The following is a 17,428-nucleotide window of genomic DNA, read 5'->3' on the forward strand; positions in this document are numbered from 1 at the left end:
AGCATATATCATCCTCATCGGTCCAATTAAGTTTCTTGGGTTCAGCGTTCTTAAGTTTGTCTGTCAGCCTAGCTGTTCTGTCCGAAAAGTTTGGGATAAACCTACGGTAATAGCCAATTAACCCTAGAAAGGCTCTGAGATCTCTTTTAGTTTTAGGTATAGGGGAATCTAAGACTGCTTTCACTTTCTCATGTTGAGGTTGTACCTTACCATTTCCTACAAAGAAGCCAGGGTATTTCACGGCTGACTGAGCGAGTCTGCATTTAGATGGATTGGCAGTTAGACCTGCCTTTCTGAGGGTTCTCATAATAGTAAAAAGATGGAAAAGGTGGTCCTCCCAGGTTTTACTATACATGACGATATTGTCAATATAGGCTCCACAGAAATCAGAGTAGGGCTGTAATATGTTGTCCATGAGTCATTGGAAAGTGGCTGGAGTGCTGTGTAACACAAAAGGGTGGACTTTGAACTGAAATAGTCCTAGGTGTGTTGGGAAAGCTGTCTTTTCCTTATCAGGCCCATATACTGGGACCTGTCAGTACCCTTTTGTTAAGTTTAGAGTGGATAGAAAAAGGGCATTTCCAAGTTTATAAATTAGGTCATCGATGCGTGACATGGGATAGGCAATGAAGTCGGAAATGGCATTAACTTGACAGACGTCTATGCAAAACCTCCAGGAATGTTCAAGTTTGATGACCAATACAATAGTGGAGGACCATGGGCTCGAAGAAGGATTGATAATATTTGCTCTTAACATCTTATTTACTTCCACAACCACTATCTGTTTGCGGGCTTCCGGGAGTCTATACAGTTTTAGATTAACCACTTTTCCCTTAGGTGTTCTAATATAGTGGTAGGTGCCTTTTACCTTTCCTGATCTTTCTGAGAATACATCGGGAAATTATGTGACTACATCTTTTAGGTCTTGTTGTTGTTTAGATAGCTCTGGAGGAATTAATTCAAAGTTGTCTATTTCTTCTGGAACCAAACAGGATAGTATTGTGCCATGGGCGGCTGACAGGTTCTCCTTCCACTCTTTTAAGAGATTTACATGATAAAGATGGACCTTCTGTTTCCTGTCGGGCTACACTATAAGTACAGGTTCCCATTTATTCCAATATTTCATATGGCCCGTGCCACTTAGAGAAAAGCTTGTTTTCCGAGGTGAGTAAGAGGACTAGTACTTTTTGTCCCGTGGAAAGCGATCTTAAGTTCACCTTCTTGTCATAAGTGGATTTTTGTTGGATCTGGGCTTTTTCCATATGAGTACAAACTAGATCTCGAACAAGTCTCGTATGCTCCTGCAATCTGGTAGCGGTTTGTGAGAGGGGAATGGGTGCCTCTTCTCATTCTTCCCAGGTCTCCCAGAGCATGTCCAGGATATCTCTAGGTTCACTGCCATAAAGTAGTTCAAAAGGAGAGAATCAAGTGGAAGCCTGAGGGGTTTTACTTACTGCAAATAGTGTCCAGGGATCATTCGGTCCCAGTCCTTCCGTCTTTATCTACCAACTTTGTAAGTATTAATTTAAGTGCTTTATTGAATCTTTCTACCAAACCATCTGTTTGGGGATGGTACACAGAAGTTCATAAGGTGGTAATATGGAGTAGCTCTTTGACATCAGTCATAAGCTTGCTCATAAAATTTGAACCTTGATCTGTCAGTATTTCCTTAGGAAAGCCAACCCTGGAAAAATAAGGTAGGAGGTGTTTGAGAATTTGCTGATTTGCTGAGCAGTATTATTCCACATAGGGAATGCCTCAGGGTGCCTGGTTGCTTAGTCAACAATTGCAAGGACATGTGTTGCCCAGTCTAGATGTTTTTAGAGGCCCAATGAGGTCCATCCCGATTCTTGAAAATGGGACTTCTATGATGGGTAAAGTAACCAGAGGGGCAGGTAATGGGTTGTGATTGCTGTTTGTTTGACATATTTCACAAGTCTGATTAAAGGTCTTTATATCAGCGTGAAGACCTACCCAGTAAAACTTCCCATTGATATGTGCCTGGGTTTTGGATTGTCCTAAGTGTCCCCCGGTTAGATGGCAATGCGCAATCTGTAGTACAACCTTTCGGTCGGTTTTGTGGATTACTAATTGTGTTTTTTCTAAGCCTACTGTAGATGTTTCTTTTGTATATAGCAACCCCCGCTTTAAGAAGAAAAAAGGGCTCCCCTTCTCTATACCTTCTCCTTCTGGAATAGCTTGCAAAAAAGGTACAATGAGAGCTGGGTGGTTTTGCTGGGCGAAGGCTAGGTCGGGATATATGGTAGACTCTTCTCCCTTTCTCGCTTCAATGTCAGAAGGTTTATCAGCTTCTCCAAAGCCTAATGTACCTCTTACTGTTTTATCTGGTTCACTTTCTTTAAAATTAGGAAATAGAGCTTTTTCCAGAATTCCTTGAGCAATTTGGTCCCCACGATGTACTTCAAATGGGATTTCACCATTATTCTGAAAGAGAACCTATATGTCTCCCCAGAGGTCAGGATCAATGACGCCTGCTAGGACGTCTATACTAAACTTCCAAGCCAGGCCAGATTTTGGGGCCAAACTTATGTTACCCCCCATAGGGGGTATTAAAACCAAATCTGTAGGAATAATCCGTTGTTTACCACGGGGGATAATAGTTTTTCTACTGCTATAGCTATCAAAGCCTTTTGACTCTTTCATGGCAGAAGAGGGGTTGGAAGCTCTGACTAACATTCTGAAATTGTAGGATTCCCCAATTTGTTTCAATTGAGTCACATCCCACCTCTGACACGATATATAAGGAAGGCATGGTAAGACAGACACAAGTGATCACAGTTCAAGGGAGTTTATTGAAATTTATCAGGGCTGTGATAAACACCTTTCTAAACCTAAATCTAAGATGGGAGAAAGCTAGAGTAGGAGTTGTTGAGGATCATATCCAAGACCATGCCTCTGCGCTAACGGAGGTCCAACGCTCAATCGGACTATTGCAGGACAAGTGCGACATCCTGGAATACAAGCAAGAAGACCTCGAAAATAGGGCCCGGCGCAACAACCTGCGCATTCGGGGGGGTTCCCACCTCGATCCCAGACAAGGGGTTAGCTGAATATGTGGGCCTCTTTTTCCAATCTCTTCTCCCTGACCTTGAAGATTCACTGCTTCTCCTAGATCGCACCCACAGGCTGAACCCCCGATGCAGACTGGATTCGGATGGCCCCCCCGACGTCATTACTAGGGTGCACTTCTTTACTACGAAGGAAGCCATCTCGGCAATAAGCCGCTCCAAAGACGAAATTACATTCCAAGGGACTTCTCTCCAGATCTTCCAAGACCTTTCTCCGCTTACTCTTCAAAAGAGGCGAGCCCTTTGCCCTTTAACCGCCCTTCTTCAAGCTCAAAAAATCAGCTACAGATGGCTCTTGCCCACAGCTTTGCAATTTTCCTACAAGGGCTCGCTCAGGAAACTTAGCCACCTGGAAGATGCTACCGACATCCTGCGCCCAGATGCTTCCAAACCTTCGTCTTTCCCGCCCTCCGAAGCAGCGGCTTATTCAAACCTGGTGGCCTCCCCTAATCCCACACAAGACTCTTGGTCGAGGGTTCCCAGATTCCGGAGGAGGAAATAGCCAAATGCGACCCCATGATGGAGCTTCCACCTCGATCCCGGCTCGCAGCCCAGCACCATGATCCGATCTGCACCCTCAGGAACACAGATAAGCTTTATTCTTTAAGCAGCGGGCATTATTCCACGGCCCATGCCCGGTTCCAAGGCACAATCCATCTATGAGTCCTTGGAACAAACCACTAAGATTACTCATAAGGTTAGCCATGTTGGCTACACACTGTTCGATGGCCCTGTTGGCCAAGGGAGGCATTAGACCCGCAAAAGGTCAGCCACCCTCAGTTAAAACTCGGTCCTCCCGTTGGCGGCCCGAGAAAAAACCACACAGGCAGGTTGGGGAATGGATACACACTCTGCGACATGATGGCTGATTCCTCTACATCTCTCCCTCTCCCCCAGGACTCGTCAACCTCCCCGGACCTGCCCCGGAACATCAAACTCTGAGGTTCGTCTCCCTGAATGTCAAGGGACTAAATTCACCCGCCAAACGCAAGTCTATCCTACAGAAGCTTCAGAACAACGGTGCAGCTGTGGCTATGCTACAAGAAACCCATCTGCTGCCGGCAGACCACAGCCGCCTGCGCTCCCGAGACTTTCCGAAGCATCTTTTCGCTTCTGGGAACTCCAAGAGGGGTGGCACAGCTATCCTATTCGGGAGGGGCCTGAACCCTCAGATTCTAGACTCTATTAGCTGCCCGGAGGGGCGGTACATGGCGGTGAAATGCCTACTACTAGGACAACTCTATTCTATAATCTCTGTATACGCACCCAACTCAGGCCAGGCGCTGTTCTATGAATCCCTGAGTACAACCCTCTCCCCGTTTTTCGAAGGCCAGATAGTGATTGGAGGGGACTTCAATGGGGTCCCGGACCCTTCGAAAGACAAGTCACACCCACCCAGTGCTGGAGACCTCACCATAGCCCTGGATCTCCTACAACTATTTAGAACCTTGGGTGTGGTGGATTCATGGAGAGTACTCCACCCATCCGAAAGAGACTTTTCCTTTTATTCTTATGTCCACCGAACCTTCTCCAGGATAGATCTTCTCCTAGTGTCCCCACAAATCTTCACGTTTACTAACAATGTGACAATTGGCTCCAGAATCTTGTTTGATCATGCTCCGGTGACCATGATAATCCGAGTGCAGGAACCAGCTAACCCCCAACAGCGCAGATGGACTCTATATGATCCGATTCTCAACGAGATGCCACTCAGGGACGCAATCGCAACCACGATCACCAACTTCTTTAAAGAGAACCCCAGTGAGGACACCTCTACCGCCAACACTTGGGACACAATGAAGGCAGTAGTGCGGGGTGAACTGATTGCGCAAGGAGCGGCCTATCATAGACACAAGCGTCAAACTCGCCAGGGCCTTGAGGAAGATCTTAAAAATGCAGAAAGGACCTATAAGGAGAAGGGCTGGACCCCTAAATCTCAGCGGGCCATCCGGATAGCACAGAAAAAGATCGAGGCCCACTATGCTGAACACACTGCCCACCAAATGGCAAAGGCAAAACTGTTTTATTATGCTAAAAAAAAACAAAGCAAATAAGCTACTAGTGGCCAAACTTGCCAAGGCGAAGAGGAACAATACAATTGTGGGCCAGCAGGACCAACGAGGCAAGGTCCATTACGCTGACCAGGACAAACTGCAGCTCGCTGCGGCCAACCTGACTCAGGTGATGACCGCTCCAGCGCGGGACATGGAGGAACAGAAGGAATACTTACGGGGTGTAGCGCTTCCCCGGCTAAAAAGAACAGCCTGTGACTCTCTGGAGGCGCTGATTACTGACGAAGAAGTGGAAGAGGCAATAAAAGCTCTTAAATCCCGAGCCCCTGGCCCTGATGGCTATACAACCAGGTTCTACAAGATTTTCAAACCCCAACTATTAGCACCTTTGGTACAGTTGTTTAACTTGTTCAGGACCACGGGCAATTTAACCCCGTCCATGCAGGAGTCGATTACGGTCTTACTACCTAAACCTGGGGGCGATCCGAAGAACCCTGCATCATATAGACCCATTGCCCTGCTCAACATAGATGCTAATATTTACTCTAAAATCCTGGCATCTCGTCTGTCTCGATTCTTGCCGGAGATAATCAGTGCGGATCAGAGTGGCTTCCTCAGACACCGCTTCACGGCCGACAACATTCGAAGAGCCTTGGATCTGGTGGAACTCGCCTCCCGAGATTCCCGGGAGTTGGTGCTCTTGGTCCTGGACGTGACCAAGGCGTTTGACAAAGTGGATTGGGCTTTCATGGGGCTCACCCTTGAGGCTTGTGGATTTGGCCGGGAGTTCTGCACCATGACCCTGGCAAATTACAAAGCCCCCAAAACCCTTCTCAGAGTTAACGGCCCCCTCTCCTCCCCCATCAACCTAACTTGCGGAACCCGACAGGGATGCCCGCTGTCGCCACTTCTCTTCGCTTTAATTATGGAACCGTTTGCCCAGCGGATCAGGTTGAATCCTGCAGTCGAAGGCTTTCAATCAGGCCCGGACCACCACAAGCTGGCCCTCTATGCAGATGATGTCCTCCTGACTATCACAAAACCCTGCTCCTCCCTCAAGCCCTGGCTGAGATAAAGAGCTATGGCAGGGTCACAGGCTTCACAGTCAACTACCGGAAATCAGTCGCCATGGGAGTGGGCTTGACACGAGAAGCCCGAGAAGCCCTGGTTCCGCTGTGACCAATACAATGGTCGACCAAAGGAATTAGCTACTTGGGAGTTCAGATCCCGGCCAGTCCAAGCGAGACTTATCGGGCTAATTTTCCCCCATTATTTACAAACTTGGAGGCAGATTTGAGACGCTGGGCGACACAGGAGATATCGCTGATGGGCCGTATTACAGCCTGTAAGATGAACTTACTACCGAGATTTCTGTATGCATGCTCCACACTCCCGGTGCCGGTTCTGGCGCCAGGCCTTCAAAGCTTACAGAAGAAAATGCTGCAGTTTATTTGGAGGGGGAAAAAGCCCAGGATCCCTAAATCCACGATGCTGGGCAACGCGAAATTGGGTGGACTCGGGGTCCCTGACTTGCAGAAATACCAAATGGCGGCTCACCTGTCTTGTATCCAATCATGGCAAGTCCTCACCAACCACCCTAGATGGGTGGACCTCGAACAAGTGCAGTTTCCCCTCCCGCTACGCTTTCTCCCACATGTCCCCCCTCCGGAAGGGCGACAGTGGCGGAATCTCCTGGCATCCACCAAACACACCATTTCGGTGTGGGACAAGGCGTTGAAACAGAAGAGGATCCCGACGGGGCTCAGCCCCCTCTCCCCAGTGTTCATGAACCCGACCTTCTCTCCTGGCCTGCCTCCCCGGAATTTTAAGGCCTGGATTGCAGGAGGCCTAGAGACCCTGGGTCAACTTTTTGAAGGGGGCCAACCCTGCACCTTTGAGCGATGCAAAGAACTCTTTAGGATCCAGGAACGAGATAGGTTCACATATACCCAGCTATGCCACTGGTGCACCCATCCACAGACTCGCCAGGCGGCTACTCGTCCCCCCATAGCCATCGAATTGACCCTTAAGGAGCTCCCGCCCCTAGGAAGAATCTCCACGCTATACAAGCGCCTCCAAACGGACTTCCTAACCTCCAAGACCCGGTATATGGCCCTATGGGAGGCGGACCTGGGCCATCCGATTGAAGACCAACAGTGGGTTGACATCTGGTCCCGGGCTCACACCTCCTCATCATGCATCACGAATAGAGAGTGCGCCTACAAGATCCTCCTCCGGTGGTACTACCCTCCCCTAAGACTCCACCACATGAACTCCATGATCAACCCTCAATGCTGGAGGCAGTGCGGCCAAATAGGCTCCTTCTTCCACATGTGGTGGTCCTGCCCCAAGGCCCAAGCCTTTTGAAAACAATGCCTGGCGACGATAGCGGACATCACTCAGGTGTGACTGCCCTTGGCCCCCGAACCTATCCTCCTTGGAGAACCGATCCCCAGGATCTACCCCAGGTCTGGCCCCAAGGCCAAACTATTATCACAATGCCTACTTGCGGGCAGGAACGTGATAGCCCGCACCTGGAAAACGACAGAAGGCCCTCTCATGCCTTTCTGGTGGATGAAAGTCTGCGACATCCTGATCGCCGAGAAGGTGACGGCTGCCGGAGCAGGCACCTTGCATCGCTTTCGCAACATCTGGGGTCCGGTATTGGAGTTTGACCAAAGGTTCCCAGCCCTGAATTTCAAGCCCCAACTAGCTAGGAGAACTATTCAGGATGGAGACCCCCTACAGGGAAGTGAAGGAGGAACTTGAGACCGAAGGGAGGAGCGTCAAATGGTATTACTGTATGCTACATGTTGCAAGTGATTAACCTTTGTATTGCCATAACCTGCCTGTTTAAACTAAACACGTATAAAACAAAAAAAGATGGGAGAAAGCTACAACCATCAAATAATAATAATACAGTTCTATTGGCGTCTAGTAAAATAAAAAGGGTGTATACTAAAAAAGAACTATTGCCAATCCTTACCACTACGCTACAAATAGTGTGGGATAATGTTCACAAAAAGAAAGAAGTGTTCACAAAATGATAAGTCAGGATGTTTAGGCCGTTGGCCTCCCTTCCCCATGTTTTTAGCACAGGACAAGGTGGGTCACTCGAGCACAGCACACTCTTGGGCTTCTTCGGCACGAGGTCACAGTTCCTTTTTACCAACATCAGGCCTTCTGTGCCCACATCTCTTTTATTCAAAATCTCTTGCTTGAGAGGGCCTGATGTACCAAAACAATGGAAACATGTTCCTTTCCAAATATTCAAGTCAGGAGATTCACTCTTCACCCTGGATCCCCCCCTTCTGGGCCCAGATCCTATTTTCACAATTTGCTTCCCTCAGTCGGGTTCAGACCAGCTTTAGTTTGCAGGCATCTCTCAGTCAGGTTCACATTTGCCACAGTGATATCTTCTCCGGTGTGTTACTGTTCACCTTGGATCCCCCTCTTCTGGGTTTGGACCCCCTATTATACCATTAGCCCCCCCTCAGCCGACCAATTTTAGTTTGTAGGCATCCCTTAGTGGGGTTCACACTTGCCACAACAAAATCTTCTCAGGTGAGTTACTGTTCATTCAGGGTGCCCCTCTTCTGGGCCCAGACCCCCTTTCTGCAATTAGTCCTCCGCAGCCATGCTCAGACCAACTTCAGTTTACAGACACTCAAAGACTTTTGAATGGGCATGAGATTCTGCATCTGATACTTAGTTTGGTTTCATAAAGTTCAAACAATTCCTTTCTTCATACAATGTTGCTGCTTACAACCTTGAGCATAACACAGTCCGGTCTGCTATCAGTTTCTCCAACTCACCGTCTGTGCTGAACTTGCTGGCATTGCTTGGCTGTTGGAGTCAAGGACAGTACCATGGTGGCAATCGCTTCCCCCCCGCCTTGGCTATCAATGCGGGAGGGCCCGGTGTACCTTTGACACACACTACACTGTTTGGCAGGTGTAATTCCCAGTCTTATATTTCTTTTCCTTGGGCTTTTTGAAAGTCGCAGTCCTTTGTGGAAAAGGGCCAGGGTAATTGCCTCCTTGTCGTCCTCTCTGGTCTCACCACATTTCTCCTCAGTTTAAAATGCCATGTCAGAATTGCTGCTTTCTCGTTTTTTTTTTCCTTGCTCGGAGTGTGCTTTCACGCTCCGCCTTTTATCCATGTGGGGAAGTGTGATGGAAGTCAGGTGAGTGTCATTATCAGTAATTCCCTGACCCTTGTGTTGGGATATGTCAGGTATGCAGCTCTGGTGTTAGTCCGTTGTCGCTCACGATTAGCTGTCCGTGAGAAAGTGTTTGTGTCGGAAAAGGTGGGGGGCTGAGTTTCTAGGTATTCTACCTGGTAGCAGGGGAAAATGGTGTTACAAGAAAGGGGAAATACCGTGCCTCTCCCTTCGGTGTCCCACTTCCAGTCCCTAAAGAGCCCCCATCCAGGGGATCCTCCCACACTGGTCCACCCCCAGGAACTGGATCCAATAGCGATGGCCGTGTCCTGGCCACCTGGATGACAGATCCTCTGGGACTAGCGGGTGAGACACCTTCAGCTTTCTCTCAACATCCAGTAAGGTGTCATACAGTCAACCCTGCAACATTCTTAGCTTAACCAGTGAAAACTGATGACATTGCACATGACTGTGCAGCCTATGAGGGAGAAGGAGATGAGAGTGTGACTGTTTAGAGGGGAAGTGCTCTTTGTGGATGGTTCATCGACAATCTATCAGGACACTGGTGAAAGGCAGACAGGAATTGCCGTTGTGGGCTTGGTGGATGGTGTGTACCAAGTCAAAGTGAAAAAGAGATTTCCTTCGCATTTTTCCACGCAAGCGGCAGAATTGGTAGCACTAATAGAGGTGCTTGAGATCAGTTGAGAGAAGGCAGTTGCTATTCACTCAGACTCTGCATACATCACATCCACGGTGCATTTAGGGTTCAGGAGATCGGATGGGTCGACAGTCCAGCATGCTGCACTATTTAGATTAATAGATGCATTAAAATTACCAGCAGAATTATCAGTTGTTAAAAGCACTGCACATACTAACAATACTGAGCTAATTGCTCTTGGGAATAATGCACCTGACAGAACGGCAAAGGAAGATGTGTATTTGCCATTCACAGATTCCCAGATCCAAGAAACCATGTCCCAACAGGTACAGTTATCAGTTCCATACACCTCAGAGCCTGTAATGCAAGTTGTAGAAATGCAAGCAGGAGCTCCAAAAAATGAAAAGGAGCTGTGGGTGAAACAAGAGTGTGCCCTCTCACCCACAGATTTGTTGTGGAGACAGGAACACACAGGTAAAGTAGTGATGCCTCTGGAGTTACATATTGTGGCTCTAGAGCACTTGCATCACCCATCACACACGTCTCAACAACAAATAGCGGCATACCTCCAGAAAGACTGGTTCGTTCCCAACCTACAAGAGCAGGTGAGTAAATTTGTATATAACTGTGTGACCTGTCACTATTTCAATCCTATTTCAATCCTGGAAATACATTGAAAACATTAAAAGGAACTTTACCCCGTCCATCGGGGCCCTTCATACACCTTCACTTTGACTATGTAGACATGATAAACAGGTGCAGTAATTTTCGTTATCTCATCGTTGTCATTTGTCCACTCTCCTGATGGCTTGAGGCTGGTCCCTGTGCACACCTGATGCTAAATCAGCTGTAACTTTTTTGGTGGTTTTCTGTTTTATTTTATTTTTTACTTCCAGTGTTTTCAAAAAATGCAGAATCTATGTTTATTAGTGTTTTCCCATTTGCCTGCTTCTGAAAATTGTGGACAACTGTGTTTTATAATGTAAACATACACACACATTCATTTATTGTTTGGGCACTGCTAGAATGACAATGGCCCTCATTAGGAGTTTCCCGGTAACTCGTCGGTGCTTACAGTGAGTTACCAGCAAACTCCTCTTACTGTTACCAGCGCCCAATATCCCGGTTTTACCAGGATATTACGGGCTCCGGCAATGGCGGTAAGCTCCTATTCGGCTCCATGGAATAGGAACCACTGAAGCACCGGTGCTTCCGTGATTTTTCTGCCTTTAGCGGCCTGAACTCCCAGAAGGTCGGGTCTGCCGGTTGTTCACTGGCCCTACTGGCAGATTCAGAGTGAGTCAGTCCGGTAACAATGCCAGAGCTAGTTGTACCAGCATCATTTCTGGCATTTTTAAATTTTTTTATTGTGTAAATAGACCATCTCACTCGTAATGAGGGACAATGAGCCTCATTGCAACCTTTCCAGTCCAGAATCAATGGTGCCGGTAGCAGCGTACCAACACCGTTTTCCAGACCGGCACATTCAGACCCGCAATGGCATTAACACCATGACTGCAAGGGACCCCCATGCGCTACCACACCCTGAAGCCCCATGACCGAAAACCGCGGGACGACTGGCCAGACGTCCCTGAATTACCAGCACAGCGGTATACCGGGTACATTACGAGTACCACATACACGTAAAAACTATCACATACACGTGAACGCATGTGCTTTCCGCCTTGCATCTAGCTGTGTGTGCTCCTAATTTGGCCAACTTGTATGCTTTTGTCCACCATTTGTAGTAGCCTGAAACCCTTTCCAAGATGGCTTCCTGATTTTACTGCAGCCTGTGTTACCTGCCCTTGCCCCTTGATCATTGGCTACCTTGATTTGATGTACCTATCAATGGGACCGGGAGGCTGGAGCCGGTCTGTTGTTCAAAGGCCCACTTTTAAGGCCCCTGTTTGCTCCCTGTCTGCTACCAGGACGCTTTTGGGGACGTCCATGCACCCCAACACCGTGACTGCAAAGATGCTGCCACCTCACACCTCTAGGAATTATGGAGGACTGCCTTGACATTGCAACTTCCTGAACTATGGGTGAGTTCCCAACCACTGGACTCACTCCTACTTTTGTTGTCTATCACCTTTCATTCTGCTTGGTTCTCCCATGTTTAATTAGGATTTGCAGTGCTCCTAATAACTATTTGCCAACATCTGATTCCCCCATTTGCTCTAAAGTCAAATGTTGCTGCTTTTTCTTTTTGCTAGAAATTCAAATTTGCCTGTTTTTGCTTTTTGCTTGAAATTCAAATTTTGCTGTTTTTGCTTTTTGCTTGAAATTCAAATGTTGCTGTTTTTGCTTTTTGCTTGACAGTCACATTTTGCTGTTTTTGCTTGAAAGTCAAAATTTGCTGCCCATTGATAATTTCTCTGAATCTCTGCTTGTCAACTGCTACTTTCTCTGTAACTTCTCTGTAACTTGCTGGCCCAGTGACCTTACCGCTCCCTTCCATTCCACCCCTACCTGATTAGCCCCCCCTGGTGCTACCTCCTCTCCTCACTTTCATTCTCATGGCACTTTCTGTTGCTCCTATCTTTTCCAACTGCTTCTTCATTGACTATCCTACCCCTCTATCTACGCCTGGCAGCAAGAAGTTCAAAAAGGATATCTTGGGTTACAACCCTGGTCTTCCTATAGCTGACACTCCAATGCTTCCTCCAGACAGGCCCTCAGTGACATCCTCTTTGTTGTTCCTTCACCAGATCTATGGTCTCTTCATATGATCTCTGTGCTCTGTCCTATCTCCTCATCTCCCATTAATGGTTGTACTCGCTGGGAAGTTCTCATGGTTTCCTTTGACTCCACTAAAGTCATCATAAATGTCTACCTAATGGCACTATCATGGTCTAAGACCCTCAGGCCAATCTCCTCCTTTGATAGGTGCTTCCCTCACCATATCAATTTCCTCTCATCTCCTGCTGTCCCTTCCTCTCCCCCCTCTATTACCTTGCCCACTCTCTCCTCCTCCTCCTCCCCTCGTAGGGCTCCTTCTTCATCTCCGCAGGGCATACCACTGATCTGTACCCCTCCCCGGAAGGTCTTTAAGGCTTGCAACCTTGCCACTCTCACTCTGCTTTCAAACACTCCTCTGACATCTGCCACCTCCTAGAAGACCTAGACCTTGATGTCTTCGGTCTTACTGAGACATGGTTCCCGGCCAGCTCTGTCACGAGCTTTGACACTCTCCTTCCAGATGGCTACAAGATCCTCTTTGCACCCAGATCCTCCTGGTCCGGCAGGGGTGGGAGGGGGGGGTAGCCCTGATCTGTCCTGAATGGACTCCTGCCTCTATCATTCCCACTCAGACTTACTCTCCTTTTGAATGCCTTGTCCATAGGCTCTCTTTCTCTCTCCTAGCCATTCTCTCACTGTGGCTACTATCTACCGGCCTCCTGGTCAAATCACCTCATTTCCCTCTGAGTGGGCCGACCTCTCCTTCTCCCTCCTTGCCTCTACCACTCAACTTCTCCTCATAGGTGACCTCAATATCCATCTTGACTCTCCCTGTTCCTCCTCGTTACTCTTCCGCAACCTCTGCAATTCCCTCTCCATCCTCCTCTCTGGCCCGACTCACTCTGCAGGGCATACACACAATGTTCTGATCTCCTCTGACCTCCACCCCTATGATCACTCCTCTCTCCTGGAGCGATCATTCCCTCCTCTCCTCTCATCTCTCCCTCTTTTCTCCGCAGGCAAAGTCTATCCCAACATCACCACCTTCCTTCTCAGACATCCGGCCCATGAAGCATGTGTCAGTTGAGGCTTTCGCTGCCACGTTCCCCTCCCCCCCACCACCGCTGGCTGACTCACATCCCTGACCATGCTCTACTCTTCTATTTCTGAAACTGTTGATGCTCTTGCCCCTGTCATGAGGACCCATTTGAAGTCCAAAGCCAAGTGAAATTCCTGGTATGACTCTGACCTAGCTACATTTAAACGTAAGTGTAGGGCGGCTGAGTGGAAATGGAAGGCTTCTTATTCATCCTCTGATGAACTGGCCTGTCGCCTGCTCCAAAGGCAATACCGACTCTCTATCCTCTCCAAGAAGCAAGTCCACATTCAAGCCTGTGTCTCTGCAGCATCTAACAACTCGGCCAAACTCTTCAAAATCTGCAAGGAGCTGGCCAACCCTGCTGCAGTCTCTACCCCTCCTGTTGCCTCTCAGGCTCTTTGCAATGCCTTTGCCTCACACTTTATCTCAAAAACCCAGGGCATCTTGTCCACCTTCTCCTCTATCCCCCTCCCCTCTCTGTCTGTGCATTTTGACCCTCCTTCAGCCACCCCCTCCCTCCTTCTCGTCATTTCCTCTTTTCTCCCCTGATGAGGTAGCTACACAAGTCCGATCTATGAAAGCCTTGTTGAAACAGGTTCATCCCTGTACTTCTAAAACCATCAAGGACCACATGATACTCACGCTCCGGCCCTTGCTGATTTCTGCAACCTCTCCTTGGCCTCAGGTACCTTCCCTTCCCCTCTGAAGCACTCCCTTGTGCATCCTCTTCTCAAGAAACCCACAGTTGATCCTTCTTGTCCGGCCAAGCATTGCCCAATTTCCATCACTCCTTTTCTGGGCAAAATCCTTGAAAAGCTGGCCATCTCTCAGCTTAACCTTCTTTCCTATTCTTTTGATTGTCTCCACGATCACCAGTCTGGCTTCAGAGCTGCCAGAAGCATGGAAACTGCTCTCCTGAACATCCTTGAAGATCTGCTCTCCAACCTCGACTCTAACATTCCCTCTGTCCTCATCCTACTCGATCTCTCTTCTTCCTTCAACACGGTCAACCATACATACCATCCTGCTCAAACATCTCTGTGATAGCCTAGGTATCACCGATCAGGCTCTGGCCTGGCTGACCTCTTTCCTCTCTGATCGACCCTCCCAGGTCCAACTTGTGTCCTTCCTTTCATCTATCTCCCTCGCTACCTGTAGTGTTCCCCAGGGATCTAATCTCTCGCCCTGGCTTTTCAACCAGTACCTTGCAACTCTTGCCTGCTGCATTGCCTTTTTCTGCTCTAATTTCCAGTGCTATGCTGATGGCACTCAACTCATTTTCAGGCTGCCCTCGGTCACCTCCTCTCCTTCTCTCATCTCTGATTGCCTAACTGCCATCCAAGTTTGGTGTGCTGCAAATGATCTTTGTCTGAATTCCAGCAAGACTGAGATCCTCTGCATCGGCTCACCTCTACCCTCCTTTCCCCTCAGGCTCTGGCCGCCTCCCTTGGCCCTCCTCCTGCCCCACCTGCAAGGCTAAGAACCTCAAGGTCATTTTTGATTCCTCACTCTCCTTCTCCGCCCATATCTCTGATGTATCTAAAACATCAAACTTTCTATTTGACTTCCTCAAAGGTACTCTGCCTTTCCTCTACTTCCCCCAGAAGCTCACTGTCTCCCAAGCTCTGGTTCTCTCTAGGTTGGACTATTGTAGAAGCCTCCTCCTAAATCTACCTGCCTCTACTCTCTGCCCACTTTAACTAATCCAGAACAGGACTGCGAGACTTGTCCTTGGCCTCAAGCCCTGGGATCCTAGCTCTCCAGCTCTGAAACATCTCCATTGGCTCCCAGTGGATGCAAGGATTAAATACAAAACCCTCTGCATTGTCCACAAGGTTTTCTGGGGTCTGGGTCCAAAATACCTTCAGCTATCCCCCAGCAAATACCTCCCCACTCAAGCTCTTCACTCCTCTACCTCTAACTCCCTCAGGGCCAGTCGTTTTTCAAAGAAATGAGCTGGGGGTAGATCTCTGTCTTCAGATGGGGCCTCCCTCTGGAACAGCCTCCCTGCCACTCTGAAACTTGAGGAGAACCATCTCCGGTTCCGGAAGTACCTCAAGACATTCCGTTTTGCTTCTGCCTTCACCCCTCCTCTCTCCTGCTGATCTGTTTTCTCTCGGCACAGTGCACCTGGCCTACCCTCTGTCCTCCAGGCCCAGGTACCTGCTCATCCTGCCACTCTCCCACACTGCCTAAGTGGCCATCACTTGCACTGGGGTCCATATCTGTACCCATACAGACCCGCCCTCTTCCTCATGCACTTATCTGACATACCCTGTCTGCTGTCTAGACCCAGCACTTGCTACTTGCTGGTGGCACTACCACTCTTTGTTGCCTCATTATTTATTTATTATTATCTTTTTCCCCTTTGCTCCGCACTTACCATTTCTCCCCCCACCATGCACTTTTCCCCTCTCCCTCTCCCATGCAATTGCATGTTCTCAAAGTCACTGGGCCTAGTAAGATCGTTGTACTTTTTCTCCCCTGCTTCCCCTCCCTTGCCTTGCTGCGCTCTGAAACACTTGTGTATGAGCATGATAGAAATAAAATATCATATCATATCATACACGGAAACACCACCATAAAAATGGCAGTAACACCGTGACCACCGCGCCTGTAATACCAGCACCGCGGACCAGGCGGTAAACAGTGCCAGGTGAGCAGCAACAGGCCCCAGGTGTGCAACATTAGCCCAGCTGCACACCGTTGCCCAATGGGAACCTACAAAAGGACCATACCCACACCCAACCCACCTCCCAACCCAACCATGCTGGCAGTCGGTCTAGCAGCAATTGGGAGGGGGAACCTGCAAGCAGCTATGGAGTTAGAATCGGCACTGAGGCAGAGGAGGAGGCGTAGGTGCAGGAGGCAAATGAGGAACCCGTTTGCCATCCCAAACATCATTGTGCAGCAGGTACCACCCTGCAGGCAGCCACCAATACCCCGCAACAGGGCCCCAACCTGGAACCTGACCCCAAGTCGAATCCATGCATTATACTGGCTTGACAGGGCCACAATATTATCAATCATCACCCTTATCAATGACAACATCTGCAGCATTATCAACATCCGGACTGCAATTCCACCCTTGCTGAATGTAGTGTCGGTACGGCACTTCCTTGCGTTGGTGAGTTGCACGGGCTGTCAATACGCTTTTTTTCAAGGATACTCTTCCAGGTACTGTATGCTCTGCTGCGCCATGTGTCAGACCACATTGCCCTACCCGAAACCCTGCACAGGTCAATGCCACCAAAGTGCCCTTAGAGGCCCTTGCCAGCATGCCCAATTGCATTGGTGCCTTAGATTGCACCCATGTGGAGTTGACTACCAGACATGCCATTGAGGCGGTCTACCGAAATCGGAAACAATTCCACTCCGTGAACGTGCAGATGGTCTGTGATGCCCAACTCATCCCGCATTGCTGTGCACGTTTCCCGGGGTCGACACATGACTCAATGGTAATGTGGAACTCCACTTTGCCAGGGTATATGGCATGTTACGTGGGAGAAAGCACCTGGCTGTTGAGTGAGTAGAATGACCAATGCATGACCTCTGTGTAGTGGTGGGGGTGCAATAGACACTCACCAGAGTGTCCCTGGCTGTTGGGTGAGTGAAATGACCAATGCATGACCTCTATGTAGTGGGTGGGGGGGGGGCAATAGAAACACACCAGAGTTCACCCAGCTTACCGCTGTAATATGTTTGCCATGTCACGGGAAAACATAC

The sequence above is a fragment of the Ambystoma mexicanum genome, chromosome 6q (genome assembly GCF_040938575.1).
Source record: "Ambystoma mexicanum isolate Mex_15411 chromosome 6q, UKY_AmexF1_1, whole genome shotgun sequence".
NCBI classification, from domain to species: domain Eukaryota; kingdom Metazoa; phylum Chordata; class Amphibia; order Caudata; family Ambystomatidae; genus Ambystoma; species Ambystoma mexicanum.